Source organism: Nyctereutes procyonoides, unplaced genomic scaffold (assembly GCF_905146905.1).
Source record: "Nyctereutes procyonoides isolate TBG_1078 unplaced genomic scaffold, NYPRO_anot_genome, whole genome shotgun sequence".
NCBI classification, from domain to species: Eukaryota; Metazoa; Chordata; class Mammalia; order Carnivora; family Canidae; genus Nyctereutes; species Nyctereutes procyonoides.
This window is the reverse complement of record NW_026575147.1, coordinates 18,394,932-18,411,689: the sequence shown is the minus strand read 5'-3', so window position 1 is coordinate 18,411,689 and position 16,758 is coordinate 18,394,932.

The following is a 16,758-nucleotide window of genomic DNA, read 5'->3' as shown; positions in this document are numbered from 1 at the left end:
GGAATGCAATTTGATAAAACATATGATTCCCGTCTTTGTCTTTGGAGCTTACAGTCTAATAGGAAAAACGCCCTAACACAAGTAAGTAAACAAAATAATTACAAATTGTGATAAGTGCGGAGAAGGAAACAGATAAGATGCTAACAAAGGTGGAGGAGGGACATTACTCAGAGAGGATGGGCATTAAGGAAGTATCATTGAGGCTGAGTGAGATCTGACAGCTGAGAAGATGCCAGCCAATGATGACTAGAACAACCCAGAGGAGAACCCAAGTTTCTTCCAGAAAACCCCAGAATACAAGTGACCTGACTTCAGTTTGATCCAACAATCTTGAAAGACAAAGAATTCAAGCAGCACTTAAAACAACACCACTTGGCACCAACTGTTATAAAGCACACATACTATTTCAGTAAAAGTCTCTTTACTCAAAGAAAAGAAGGGAGTTCTTTTTTTTTTAATTTTTATTTATTTATGATAGTCACAGAGAGAGAAAGAGAGAGAGGCAGAGACACAGGCAGAGGGAGAAGCAGGCTCCATGCACCGGGAGCCCGATGTGGGATTCGATCCCGGGTCTCCAGGATCGCGCCCTGGGCCAAAGGCAGGCGCCAAACCAATGCGCCACCCAGGGATCCCAAGAAGGGAGTTCTTAATTAAAACAACTAAATATCATATGTCAACTTTCTAAAAAGTGCTATTTGACGTTGCAACTATTATTTCCACCATAATTGATTCTTGTAACATGCGTGGGGCCTTCTAAATTGGGACCATTGCCTAGAGTCCAGGCTGGTGGGCAGAAGACTGAATAGAGGGGGCTAGGAAAGAACCAGCAGGGGTGTGGTCTGGAGGAGTCCTGGCATCAGAAGGAGTCAAATCAATGAGACATCAAGTGCACAGAGGTGGGGTCAGTGAGGAAGTTTGAAGAGCACAGCAGCACGGAAGCCAGACCACAGAAGTTGCGCAAGACTCCAGGCAGCAGGGTGACTGCCCTGATCTGGGTTTTTTGGAGTTGGGCATCCAGACTCAGAGAAGAGGGTTGACATGGGCAAAGCTCAGCTTCATCTGAGGGACTGGGTTACTAGGCAATGCATCAGGACAGAGTCTTGAACAGAGTACAAGATGGGTGACTATTATCAGAATTACAGTGAGGTGTTGCTAAATACATTTATTGACGGCAACATATATGACTTACTAGATGCCTTCGAAGTCATAAATCTAAGGAATGATCAATAGTGAGACTTCCAGGTACCTCATCAAGCATTGTGGTAGGTGGGGAGATGATTTTTGGCAAGTGGATCTGATACTGCTCTGAAATCATCCCACATTGGTGCCTCTTTCAACCACAGGGAAGGCTAACACAGCACTGGGAAGTCATGGGCAGGAAACAAGGCTTAAGCCCTTTAACCTAGCTGATTTTCCATTATTCTGACTCAAGGCCCTATAGGATGGGGCACATTTACTTGCTAACAAGGGCTTCCTCTGAAAGAAAGGGAGAGAGCCGGAGAGCTGGAGAGCCGCTGTGCGAGAAGCCACTCAGGAGAGCTCTTGCACTGGGCTCTGCAGCCCGGTCTAGCTAAATCCCATAGCCTGCCTTCAAACAATAGTGGGCATTCAGATGAGGGTGGAAAGTTGTTGTATGCTTTCCTGGGACTTTTCTTTGAATGGATCAAAATATTACTTGGAACGGGTTAAGCTTACAATGTTTAAGCCAAAACTGTACATTTGGAAACCAATGTCAAAACTGTTTAGGATGCCATTAGCTGGGGAAAAATCAATTAAAAAAAAACTACCCCGTATATTTTGGTAATAATTATGAAACAAACTTGGAATTGTTAAGTGTTATTTTCTAGGCCCTGTGCTAACTTTATGAGTTATCATTTCATCCTTATAATAATCCTATGAGGTCATTTGATCCCCCCCCTGCCGCCCTCTTACCAGATAAGGAAACAGATTCAGTAACCTACACAGCTAGTTGGTGGTAGAAGTGTGATTCAAACACTCATCTCTTTGTCTACAGCATGCTTCTCTTAAGTGCTTATCATATATTTTTATGTAAAAAAGCAAGATACAAGATTGTACCCATATCACGATTATTATGTGTAAAGTAGACACTTAAAAGAATGAAGGAAAACTGTCATCAGGGAGAAAAACCATGAGAGACTCTTAACTCTAAGAAACAAACTAACGATTGCTAGACAGGAGGTGGGTGGAGGGATGGGGTAACTGGGTGATGGGCATTAAGGAGGGCACATGATATGAAGAGCACTGGGTGTTATGCCCAACTGATAAATCATTACACACTACATCTGAAGCTAAGAATGGACTTTATGTTGGCTAATTGAATATAAATTTTAAAAAAAATAGTCAAATGTGACCTGAAAAAAAATTAAAAGAACAAAGATTTGAAAGAAACAAACAAAAATGAAAGCAGTTGTGCCAGTACAGCGGATCTGTGGGAATGCTTTAATTCCCTTATTTCTAAACTATTTTAATGTTATCATGTTATTTTTATAATTAAAAAATTTTAAATGTATTTATGTTCAACCTTCAGGCTAAATTTGGTGCTCCCTTGGGGTGACTGCTGGGAGCTGCCTCTCTTCATTTCCGCAGTTCTCATGCCTGGGAAAATCTGTCTTTATTTGGGTTCTGAGTGCCACCCTTAAATGGAATAAGATTAGCAGGAGGCACCCACCATAGGGTTGTGGCTGCTGACTCTGAGACAGTAGATGGTCAGCCAGCTGTACCTCTGGATGTGGCCAAGCACTGGAGTCAGTGTGGGAAGCCCTTGCACTATATTAGGTCAGGTTCACAGGCCGGCGCTGTTTGGACGGCTCAAGAGCATACCCATAGGAGAGCCCCCAGGTGCTCAGACCCAGTAGGAGAAGAGAACCATGGCATATTCCAAGGGAAAAGCTGAATGTGGCTAGAGGAATGGCAGTGCAGGCCCTCAGTTCAAGGTGAGGACCTGGGGAGAGGGAAATATTCGCAGGAAAAGCTTCATAGAGTAAGTGCCATTTGAAATTGGCTGTGAAAGATGAATAAGACGGTATGTTCCAGGAGCTACAAGGAACCAGGAGGGGAAGATGAGGCCAGGAGGTGGGAAGTGCACTTGTGGAAATTGCTTGAGTGTACCTTTCACTCTGTAGACAGTAAGGAACTACTGAGTTTGTTTGGGCATCTGAGGAGTGGGATGAATGATCAGCATGCTTTGAGGTTGACTAGAGGCAGGAGCTTGCATCCCTGGGCTGCAGGGAATAGACCCTGGAGGCTGGGAGGCTGTGGTCAACCACGAGGCTCCCTTTTGAACCAGGGATGAAATGAGAGAACATAGAGCCTCAACCATGGGAACTAGGTATAGGGTGAGGATGGTGGTAGGAGAAGGAAGCCAGGGATAATGAAGTGATTTCAGGTCTGTGTGACCATTTATTTATTTATTTCAACAAAATTCATTCCATTCATTTAGTTAACACAAATATAATGTGGGTCTGCTCTGTACCTCATGCAGCGCCAGGACCTGGGGAGGAAATCTGTGGTAAGACGGTGATTATTATACAGTAGAAGGACAATGGGTATTGTAGATCCCTTTTTTTTTGGTATCACTTCGAATATTCTTGTCCCACCTGCCTCTTGTTCCAGCTGCCCATGGGTGAGGACCAAACTTACACAGGTGCATCTGACACCCCTCCAGATTTCCCTTACTGACACAGTGGTAGAACTCTCCTCAGCACCTATGCAACAAATGAACAACCCAGAACTGTTGATTAATCTGTGTAATAAAGGGCAAACCTCTGACCAGGAGTGGACAGAAGCGCTTCCTCCACCCCATCCCTACCACCCCGGTGGTTCTGAGACCTGGTTCTTAGCGTTTCTCCAGGGTATAGTAACTTAGATTGAACAGCTGGGCCTACTTAGCAGTGCCCAGCTCCATAATATAACTCCCTATTGGCTCTGCCTCCTTCCCTGCCTCTCTCCCCTTGGTCCCACTCTTGCTCCTGGAACTGTACATCTTAATAAAGTGTTAGCACATCAGTCTCTGCCTCAGACTCTGCTCCCTGGGGAATCTTGATTGAACCAATGATTCTTACTTGAACTCTAGCTGTCCTCACTCTACTCAAAATTATATAGCATTCAGACCAAGCCTGGAACGTCAAGGTTAGTAGCAATACTTCACTTCTAGAACAAGTACAGCATAGGAATGTAGGTCAAAAATCCTGGCGTTTCTGTTCAGCATTTATAGAGATTCCCATAGTTTCTTGTGTGTTACTCTTTTCTGCCTGGATAGATTTTACCTCTAAGACTCTGTGCCTCACAGCATTTAGACAGGGATGGGTAGGCAAAAGATGCCAGAAAACATCTGCCAGGTTGAACCAAAGTCATTCATTTTAATTTCCCTGGATTCCATACTGTCTTTCACTGCCTTGCTTTATCTACAAACTAGTTTCCAAAGGGCATTTCCTTCTACTCCTTGTACTGCTTGTGCACAGCACTGATGGAAACTTCCAATTAGTGTGAAAGTGTAACCATGCTCCAACAGATACCATGAGACTCTACAATGGTTTATCCAAAGAGTTCCCCTTTCCCAAGCAGTGGTTTTGGAAGTTCTGCCTAGGAAATATCCAAGCTGGTTGCTGCTCTCATGCCCCTACATCCCTCTTTCCAGGACAAGTCTGCTCTCCCATCCACAAATCATAACAACCTCCTACTTTTGTTCAACTTTTTAGTAGGAAAGCAAATTAAAAGTATAGAAAGAAATTATTTTCCCTTCCCCAGTTAATCAAAGACATCACCATCACTAATTTGTCTTTCTTCCTCTCCATCCCTAAAACAGTCTCGAGATTTGGGGAAAATAAAAAGTTGCTCACACACACACACACACACACACACACACACCTGGAATGGCCTCTTATCTTAATATTTATAGCAGCCCTTCACCTAAAGGGCTTATGGGGGTGGGAGGCAGCCAAAGTGATGGTGGCCTTTCTCTCAGCCTTCTCCATCAGGAGATCAGGAGAGGAGGTATTGAGTTTGGAAAGGCCAGGGCAGTTTGGCTGGTTAGAAAGACTGAAAGGTACCCTCTGACTTCAGGGGCTGGGAGCTGTCAGGGCATGGATAGAACTGCTCAGATGGCAGCTAAGTTTTCAAGAAGCATAAGAAGCATGCCTGGCTTTTCAAACATGCACACTTTCTGTTTCCTTTTCCTGGCACCCACTTAGACCCTGCCATTCCAAGCCCTCTGCTCATTCCTTCCAACACTTTCTGTCTATACTGCTGAATTTCTCTGCCAATCCAGCAGAGCACTGGGCCATGGGCAGCTCGGTTCATGCACAAATGATTTGTCTTCCCAACTAAACCTTACAACATAATAGAGTATATATGACATTCCTTTCTATCACCCTCTGTCTCTAGCACATGTATTATAGAATTTTTAAAACAGAAAGTAGCCTCTAGCAATCAAATTCAAGTCTTACTTTCCAGGAAACTGAGCCCTGGAGAATGAAGAGTTACAGAAATTCAGCGTTGAGCAGTCACCCAGCCCAACCTCCTAAATGAAGCTGTGATCCCTCCCCTGCCTGCCAACAGTTATCCAGGTTTTTCTGAGGACATCTATTGGCAAAACAGCAAAATGGTTAGGATTAGTTAGCTTGATTTCACAGATGTGGGGTCAGAGCCCAGTTTTCTACTTATACTAGTTTTTGAGCTCTTGTTTCTCACCTATGAAATGGTATGATAGTATCTAATTCATAGGATTGCTATGAAAAGTAATTTAAGCAAATAATACCTAATACCAAATGATTACTAAATAAACGTTAGCTATTATTATGCCATTCTCAAGACAACCCAGCCTATCTTCGGATAGCTCTGTTAGCAACTTCTAAGTTTTCTTTTAGTTAAAATCTGTACTCATGGAGTTCCCATCATGTGTGAGCTGTCCTTAGTCATCAAGTGATTTAGAGTTAGTGGTAGAGTTGGGACTAGAATGGGCCAGGCTATCTCTGAAGTACATGCTACATGAATGAAAAAAGAAAGCAATGTGCCATAATAAACTGCTGTTATAATTATTCCCATAGAAGCTAAGACAACAAAGCAATTTCCACTAGCTTCAGAGCTAGTTATGATATAATCAGTTAAAATCACATGTCTCCCTTCTAGTCTGGTGCTCTGTTCCACTCCAGGTATGACCTTAATGAGCTTCTTTCTGTCCCTTCTGTCTTGGAAAATCAGAGAGGGAGGTATTTGTAGATGCAGGTAGATAGCAGCCCACGATGAGATCCCATCCATCTCCCCTGCACACACTTTCTTATGCTAATGAGTGAGTTAAAGGACAGGAATAGTTCTGGCCTGTAAGTGTATTGGAAAGATAAGATTAGTCCTTCAGTTCCACAGGGGTCTTGCATCAAGACTGCAAAAACCTTCTGCTTCCAGAGAGCCTATTCTGTAGAGATGATGGTGCAAAGCATAGGGGATGCTTTTGGGAGCATCCTGGGTTGTTGAGGATAGAATAAACACCTTGAGCATCTGAGAAGACTGCCAGAAGTTTGTTTGGAAAAGCATTTACCAATTCTATAGCAATGGGGTGGACTGAGCATAGGCTGAACCTCACACTTTCATTCCACATCACATATGATAAATAGAACATTTAAATGTAAAACACTAGAAAGAGAATTCTTCATGAACCAGAAATAAAGTTGTCACCCTAAAAGAGGAGAAGAAAATATATGGAAAGAACCTAGGCAAGGACTGGAGCCTCATGATCCACAGAAAGAGAAAATACATAAACATCATCAAAACTACAGTTTTGATACCCGAGCAAGGATAAATAAAGGCCAGTGTTCCTGTTGGTAGCCCCATTCCTGGCAATGGGTTTGAATCAGAATTCCTGAGTAAGCTGATACCTAAAAGAGGAAGTTAGAAGAACTCTACCCTCCCTCCTGGAGCTGTATGCAAAAATGAGGTATCTACCAGTGGCTAAGGAAGAAGAGTCACCTGAATAACACCTACCCATTAACCTTTATGATGAGTTCAGGGCTTAGTATGACTATTTTCTCAGACCCTGAGTCTTGAGGCAAGCCCCAAACTAAAGATCTGCTTTGGTGCTGTGCATCAAAACTGCTCCACAGGGAGGTCATCATAGTAGAGGAGAGCATATGGGACATGCCACAGAATGTGTAATGAAAAGTGATTGTGGTGATTAGCTTAATATAAGCTTAAAGCTTAAATAGTCTAAAAGCAATTGAATTATACACTTCAAATAGTATTTTAATATCTTCATTCCCAGTATATACTCAGGAACATGGTGGGGAAATGGGATGTGTTTGTGATCTACTGGGACTATTGTGATATGAACAAAGTCCCAAATTCCATGTATTTCCTTCTTACCATCTTGGTCAAGCAGAAAGCCTGAGGTAAAGCCTCGTATCCTGATACCCTTGATTTAAAAACCCTGATACCACCTACCCTGATACCTTATAACATACCTCCCCAAAAGATTCCACCCTGGCTTATGTGTTAGAGTGGTATTCTGGGTCCTCCTGGCTTAGCTCAGAGCCAGTGTTCAATAATCTCTGAAAATGTCTAGAAATTTCCTTCCCCCACAGTGTACAGTTACCTGGGAAATAGTTATAGGAAGGCCCACTTGGGAAAGGCTGGAAAGATTTGTAGCACATACTGTGGCAATATCTCGGGGTACTTTCTCAAGGGTTTTTGTCTTCCTTCCACTCAATGGGCTCTGGGTCTTTGAGTTGATCCTGATCTAGATTCTCTACTGTGGTAATTCAAGTCAGGCTTACATTTTCTAGACCTAGAGTTCCTTTGGTTATACAGGTCAAGAAGGAATGTATTGAGCTGCTTTTCTTTTTTTTTTTTTTTTAAATTTTTTTTTTAAATTTTTTTTTATTTTATTTATTTTTTGATAGTCACACAGAGAGAGAGAGAGAGGCAGAGACACAGGCAGAGGGAGAAGCAGGCTCCATGCACCGGGAGCCTGATGTGGGATTCGATCCCGGGTCTCCAGGATCGCGCCCTGGGCCAAAGGCAGGCGCCAAACCGCTGCGCCACCCAGGGATCCCTGAGCTGCTTTTCTATGTTGCTCCCAGGGATGCACCATTAGCTTAACACTTATACACCAAAGTGTATAATTCAATTGCTTTTAGACTATTTAAGTTTATACATCCATCACCACAATCAATTTTTCATTACACATTCTGTGGCATGTCCCATATGCTCTCCTCTACTATGATGACCTCCCTGTGGAGCAGTTTTGATGCACAGCACCAAAGCAGATCTTTAGTTTGGGGCTTGCCTCAAGACTCAGGGTCTGAGAAAATAGTCATACTAAGCCCTGAACTCATCATAAAGGTTAATGGGTAGGTGTTATTCAGGTGACTCTTCTTCCTTAGCCACTGGTACTTACCTCATTTTTGCATACAGCTCCAGGAGGGAGGGTAGGTTTCTTCTAACTTCCTTTTTTAGATATCAGCTTACAATGATTCCTGTGGGTCAAAATTGCTGATTAGACCCTGGCTTGGATGCCCTTTATGGTAACCATGCCCATCCTGCCTCTGAGAGCTAAGTGCTGCTACATTGCCTCTCTTACTTCAGGGTCCCATCATCTCCTATGAACTCAGGGAGCACATTTCCATTGCAGTATCTCCCACTTTCAATCCTAGCCTAAAAGAACCTGGTTTACAGATGGATCTGCTCAATATGATGGCATCAGCAGTAAGTGGACTCCTATAGTGTTATGGTTCTACTTAAGGGGTGGCTCTGAAGGACTGTAGAGGAGAGAGATCTTTCCATTGTGCAGAGCTTTAAGTGGTACTTTGTCTGAAAGGAGAAATGGCCTGAGATCTAGCTCTAGGCCAACTCCTGGACAGTGACTAATGGTTTGGAAAAATAGGGACTTGGAAGGGGTAAGTAAGGGAGTAGTGACAAAGCATTTTTGGGAAAGTAGCACATGAATGGACCAATCATCATGGGTCCAGGATGTGAACATATATTATTCCATGGGAATGTTCTCCCAAAGATGTCCATGGTGCAGGAGACTCTCAAACAGTATACAAGATATCTTGCACTGTAAATGTCAATCAGCCTCTTTCCCAGTCATCTAAGTATTTAATCAATGGGGTTATGAACATCATCATAGTGGCACAGTTACAACTATAGACAGGCTGCAACATGCATTTTCCTTCACGGAAGCTGCCTGGCCACCATCACTACTGAGTATTCAATTTCCCAGAAGCAGTGACTAACTTTGAACCCTCAGTATGGTACCATGATGTAGAGGTACCAATTCAGCACTTGCCTGGAAAGCTGACTATGTTAAATCCTTTTCCTGTGGAGGGGGCAACAATTTTGGTTCTCACTGAATTTCGTATTTATTTAGATTTGCATTTTTGTGTCTGCCTGCCATGAGGTACTGTGTCAGGAATGTCACTTAAGGGCTTAATGAATGTCTGATTCCGTGTCATGAAATCTTACATGAAGTTGTTTCTAGCATTATGATAATGCTAATTTGTATACCACCTCACCACCAAATGGTGCTTTAACACAATCTATATTTATTTCTTGATCAAGTAATGTCTAATGCACATGTTTTATATGGGTGGGTTTCAGCATTCCTTTCTGTGGAGTATAAGAGCTATCTTGTGGCTATAGCATTCCCTAGAAAGTCAGAGTTCTCAACATTCAGATGGCAGACAGGAGAGGAAAATGTGGATATTCCCCATTACCTTCTTCGAAGTCCCAGCCTGGAAGTGATACACATCATTTCTATTCATATTCCATTGGTGATAGCTAGTAATATGGATATAAGGGATGCTGGGAAATGTAGTCTACCCCAACATCCTTCCCATACTATATGACTATTGGATAGACAGCTAACCATCTAGGTCTAATGTTATCAGCCTGCCAAAGAGGTAGACTAGTCATCAAATATTAGTACATACCTTTCTTTCTTTCTATACTTACACACTTAGCATGCACACACACACACACACACACACAATCCCATCCAGTCACTATATCCAGCTCCAACACCAGGCTTTCTGGGTAATATACAGTAATCAATCTCTAGCAAGTCTAGATGTATCTCCTTGGTTATACCTATTCCACTCATCTGATCAATAGACCCAAAGAAAGTATCTTCTCTCCACTAACCACAGCTCAAAATACAATATGGAGGCAGGAACAGGAAAGCCATAATAAAATGCCATTTCAGAAAAGGGAAGAATGGGGAGTAAAGGGCAGTCACTTGTCCACAGCAATGATAAAATCTTGCTGGGTAGGTACAGTAAAGACTATTTGCTCCAGTGTGTGAGGATAAAATTCCTTGACTAGACCTTAATTCTGATCTCTGGAGGAATATCCTTGTCCATTGTTCTTTCTGGTGCCTGACTACACCTTTGGAAGACTGGTCCATGTCCATTTTCCTCCATGGCTTTATCTGAAGTGAGCTTTGCTGAGTCAGGACTATATAGCATTCACAGCATGCTTCCAGCTAGTGCTAATTTAGAAGCCTGAGAGTTGTTTTATATTACAAGGTGTTTTGGGGGGGTTCTGTTTTAGTTCTGGTTTTGTTTTCACAATCAGGATCACGATTTGTCTGACAGCAATATCCTCTCAAAAACAGTAGGCTTCTAGTCAATTTCATGTGCCTGTAGCCATACCCAGGAACTTTCCTAGACATAAGTCTGGATACTGCCTCATTTCTCTGCTTTCTCATCCTCATGCCTCTGTCAACTCATTGGAGCCTATCCTGAGGCCATCTGAAGCAAAAGCTTGAATGTGGAGGTTGAAGTTGATCTTTCCCATAGACTAAGTCTATGTAACTGAAATTTTAATGGACCTTTTGTTATACACACGTATTTTGTCTCAACTCCCATTGTTTAGGGCCCAGATGGTTTGATTCTTCCTATCCCACAAGGTCTCATATTTCTACTATTCCCACCACCTTCCATTTCCACTTCATTAATAGATCATTAAACCCAAATCATTTCAGTGTAGGCTTGTGAAGACCTAAGATCCTTGACCTAAGATCCTAGTGTATGTCTGTCTCCCTTTTATGATATAAATTCTACCATGTTGAAAACTTTTTATGCTTATTACTGTATCTCAATGCTTAGACCAGTGTCTGGCATGTAATTTAAGGTACTAAATAAATATCTATTGATTGAATGAATGGAATAGGTACAACTAAACATTTATTTGGTAAATGAGTGAAATAAATTTAGCACTCTCCTTGAAAGATGCACTGGTAAACATATTTTCTTTCATTTCATTATACTCAGTGATGCTTTATAGCCCAGTAATACAACCCTTATGGATTGGCACTTTGGAAGTCTGCCTGCTTGGCCTGTGCCCAGCTTTCACTGAATGAATGAATATGGTGTGTGCCTACAGCTAGGAAGAGAGCAGAGGACACACAATGGGGGGAAGTGAGGTAAAACAGGGCTTGCCTACTAGGTGCAGTTGAGTTGGGGCAGCCCTACCACTGGCAATCAAGTATGGACAGGGAACTCTGCAAGCTGCCACCACCCCTCTATACAAGTAGCCACACTTCCTTTTGGCCAAGCAAGGAAAAATCACCCTTTCTTCGTGGAAAGGTGGGAGAGGAGGGATTATGGAAGTTCTAGGTGTTTCCCCCTGATAAGACAAACTCTGGGGCCTGATGCCTGGTCCCATTGTTAATCTATTGCTTCTTTAGAATTTTGCAGAGGGTGGAACAGGGTTGGGTGGAGTTAAAACTGGCTAAAAATAAGCCTTGAAATAGACACTGTCTGTCAGGAGCAGGTGTTTTGGGGAAGTCGAGTTTGACTTCTGAAAAGAAGTACCTCATAGGACCTTTGCAAGGGGAGAATGGGCACCTGATGGAAGTGATGAAGTCTATTTTCCTATCCCAGGCTCTCTGAAGGAAGGTTGTCTGAGTCTTCCATCCTACCCTCCACCTCTAATACTACCACATACCACATCCCCATCATGGCTATCCTCTATTGCTTTGCCACCTCCTGCCCAATATAGATTCACAAAGTCACCACCTTCTGACTCAAGGATTATAGAGTCTCTCAAAATAAGTTGTACTGAACAACTGCTGTACCCAGAAACAGACTGAGGGTAAATTCCAAGGCAGTGGCTCCTACTCCCTCATGCTTAAGCCACTGCCCTGTGCCCCTGTAGGCACCTGACCAGGAAGCAGATAGAAAGAGCAAGTCTTTTTGACTGTGAACTCCATTTTTACACTAAGAAGAGGTTGGCCAAGTCTAGGTCCCCTGTAGTGTGAAACACTTCAAATACAATGCCCTATCAACTCACATACAGAACTCGTCCAAAGGAGCATTCCCAAATGAATCGTGGAACAGGGAGAAATGTGTGGCTGAGCCTTACCCACTTTGCTCTTCCTCTGTCTCTCCTCCTGTGGGCCTAGACAAGCCACAAGAATCCCTTCTGTTATACTCAGGGAAGAACAATGTGAGGCCCAGAGAGCCCCAGGAGAAAGAACACAATGAACAGATCTAGGACCTGGAACCCAATCCTACCTCATGTTAGTATTATACCAAGGAGGCTGGGCTGAACTAAGCTTTTACACCTGTATATATATATATATATATATGTAGGGGTGTAGATGCAGGGTGTCAGGTGGCCTCAGCTGAGAGGAGAGAGGCCTTGAGGGTCAGGGATTCAGGCAGAGCCAGAGATTATGAGCAGATTGTCTTGGCCCAAACAGAACTATAGTGTTTACAATGTTAGCATTTGCAGATGACAGTGGAGAGGAAATCATGAAGGATCCAGTTACTGGACAACTTTGAAGGTCGGAATGGGATGCCTGGATTTGATCCAATGGGCAATAGGGAACCACTGTAACTTTCTGAGCAGAAAGTCTTTCTCATGAAAGAGACCCTGGAAGGATAGTGACCATCTCATTTTATGAGATAAAATCAGCCTAAAGAGACCTGCATCTGGACTATAAAAACTTTTAATAAGCACTTTACGATGTCTCTTGCAACCTTCCCTTCCCTCCTGTCATCTCTGTCCCACCTGAGTTTCAATGCCCAGTTATTCCACCTAGGCCCTCACTCAAGCTCCCTACTGGCACTCACCTTCCATCCCCCTGTATGAGCCCATCCTCCATTCTGAGGCTGTGGTGGTCTCCCTGAAACACAAACCTGCCACAACATACCTCTGCCTCCTTCAGGTATCCTAAGCCTGGCTCCTCCACAGTGATGCTACAGCCTCCCTTTCCTGCTTTCTCCTCACTACCCCCACCTTCACCTGTGGCTTCGCATGCACTTCCCTGCTTCCTGGCTGGTGCACGCTGTTCCCTCCACTTACTCTCCTTCCACTCTCCAGCACCCCTTACCTTCCCTCAGAGCCTTTGCCAGAGATCTGTTACTCTTTAAGGCCTAGTTCTAATCTCGTGCCCCTCAAAAACCCTTTTAAGATCCTCTGAAATGGTCTCTCAAGTCACTGTGTTTGTATATCTAGTGTATCTGGACTAGCACTTATCTGTCTGCTTAGTGTCAGGTTTATTTATAAATGTCTATTTCTCCTATTATGCCCCATGTTTTAAGAAAGCAAAAACAGAGTTAACAAAATATAGTTGAATTTCCTGTATTGGTTAGCAGAGCTTATAAATTTTGGGGGGTAGATAACTCTATAGAAATTTTTAAAACTAAGAACAGCCATGCTGAACTCAGGTTACTCTGAACTTTCGAGACCCACATGCTTCCTAGCCCTGTTCTATGGTAGGTGAGGTCAGCACTCGATAAGAAACACAGAGTAGGCCAAGAATCTCCCGCACCCCTCCCAGCCCAGTGTTATGTCTAACAGTGGAGCCAGGCTGGCGATTTGGGGATAGGCATGGCGTCAATATCATAACACTAGGACTTTACCCAGCATGTGGCTTAAATCCTTTTGCTCCTACTCTGGATCTATCATCTGATGCTGACATGCTGCTTAGTCTATGAAGACTTTGGGGGAACACAGGCACTTAGCAATGAGCAGAATGGTTATTTAAGAGAAACAGTAGCCATCTGAAATAATTTACTGATCCTGTCTCTGTGCAAGGGCTCTGGGCCAGAGTCTGTGGGAGACATAATCCTGAAAGGTTAAGAATGAGGGTAAGTACAAGTCAGTCCTCAGTGTACAGATAGGTTGTATTCCTGAACCACATGTGTTGAAACTTAACAGGCTTATTTCAGAGAAACCTATGAACAGGAGAGGGAGGCTTCCAGGCTAGTCCACGGGAGCCTATTAAACTCACAACGTACCTAACTATAGTACCTGAACATTACAGACCTCAAGCAGCCTTTAAAATCTGATCCCAGGGATCCCTGGGTGGCGCAGCGGTTTGGCGCCTGCCTTTGGCTCGGGGCGCGATCCTGGAGACCCGGGATCGAATCCCACATCGGGCTCCCGGTGCATGGAGCCTGCTTCTCCCTCTGCCTGTGTCTCTGCCTCTCTCTCTCTCTCTCTGTGACTATCATAAGTAAATAAAAAAAAAAATAAATAAATGTTCTCTATCAATCTCCTTTTAAAAAAATAAAGTAAAATAAAATCTGATTCCAGTAGAAAAAGGCATTCTGCATTCTAATATGGAATGCTGTCTCTGCCAAGGGCAGCCCCAACACAGGCTTGGAGATCCTGTTCTCTGCACAGGTCCACCACAGTGACAGAAGTACTGAGTTTCTTGTGCCCTCTGCTAGCATAAATATTAGAAAAGGAGAGTCTCAGGAACTTCCAGTGTTTGTAAGTGGGTGCCTAAATGTCCTCAGCAGCAAGGGGAAGAGGGCACTTCATATGCTTCCTTCAGAGATGGGAGTCCTTGGCTGGAATGGACACTTATATAAGATAAATGTTCACTGAAAATTATTTGCCAGCTGAGAAGAGCCTATATACTGAATTAGGTGACTTGGAGAATGTCAGAGGTAAAAAGACTGTTTAAGGTCAGCTAATCCACCCCCCAACATTTTATAGAGGAGGAAGCTGACACTAAAGAAGCTTCAGAGAAGACGTGCTTGCAAGGGACAACATTAGAAGCACCCCCAGGTATCTGTCTGAGTGGCTCTGGGAGCCCACTGGTGTCCCAGAAGGAGGCCCTAGAGAGCAGGGAGTAAGTCTCAGCAGAAGACCCTCCTGAAGCAAGCTGCTCTCCTCCATGTGCCCCCTTTGTCCTTTTGAATAGACTGGTTTAGGTTGTCTGCCCATGTTTCATCCTCTCCCACGGTGCAGATATTTTTGCAATAAGTTAAACAGTATTTTGTAATTGTTGCCATTGATAGGTCCCTTGTTTTTTCTCAATCACTTTATGCCACTTTTAGAAGTGTTCCATCTACTACAGCTATTTGGATATAGGGTTCTGATGGCTGGTGGGAGCCCACGCATCTGAGTGCCAGTGGCTTGCAAGGAAGCCTTTACTGAGTTCTAGCTGCTTGGTGTTTCATTGTGGCCCTGTTAAGCCCAACATCTCTCTGCACAGGGTGTTCATAAGATGGCAGGTAATGGTACCTCTCTCACAGTGAAGTTACATGGCAGGTGCAGTATCTCTTGTAAAGCATGGACCAGTGCTAAGTAAAGATCATAGTGGGAATAAACATTTATTGAGTAGTGGATATATCAGGCAGGCCCTGTGATGGGGGTGTTACTCAGAAGATCTTATTTAACCCTCACAACAACCCTCTGAGATGGAGTAACTATTTTTATTTACATTTCATAAATGAGGAAACAGAGGCTTCAATAACTTGCCCAGGGTCACACAGCCAGTAGAGAAAGTGGGATCTGGTTAATGTTCATTTAGGTCGATGGATTTGGTATGTGAAATTCCCTAAAACGGACTTAAAAATAAAGGCATCTTTAAGCCACATCATTTATGAAAAGCGCTCTCATGTGCATAAAATGGAAAAATGATCACCTGTAAGTGTTCTTCTGTTTCAGGCCAGCAAGGGGTTTGCTGTGGTCTGACATGAGCCTGTGGCCCAGAGAAGACCTTGCATGTAGCAGACTGTAGATGGCCACCAAGTTCTCATGATGGTAGTCACCTCTGTGGGCCAGTCTAAGATACCCCAACCGGGCCGAGCTGGATCCCTCCCAAGGTCACCTGACTCTTAACAACAACAGGAAATTATGAGGCACTCCAAGGAGTGCCTACCTGCCCAAGTCACCCGTGTGCTTATCCTCATGGGTCTGAGTGTGAGTTGTGTGCTCTTGTGGGTGTGGTACCTGAGCCAGCACTAGATATTGCACCATGCACGACAAGGCTGATGCAAACCCTCCTCAGCCTCTCCTCCTGTGGCCTCTCCACATCCTTCACTCCCTTCAGGAAGCCACAAGATGGGATATTTTGTTGGCAAGCTCAGTGAATAGGGAGCAGTCAGGATAGGAAGGGAGTGGACATGGCAATCTCCTTGTCACCACAAGCACAGCTGAGACTGGACCCCATCCAGTCACACTCTAACACCAGCTCCCACAGCAGCCGCGCCCTCAGCTCAGTTTCCAAGAGTCAGAGTGGCTGTGCCCAGTGCTTCCTGGGGTGCTGACAGAGCTGAAAATGGACTCAACACAAAGAGCTTAAAAATAATGCTTTCCCAGCCCATAGTCCTCATTCTGCTTCTGTTTCTGTGTCTTCCCCAAGAAGTGTTCAAGCTGTCTATTACATGCAGAAGAGTACCACACACAGAGAAGTGTTAATGCTGTGATGGTCCTGTAGAACTTCTCTGGAAAGGATCTCAGTGAACACACACATTCACAGACATACAGGAAGCCCAGGAGGTC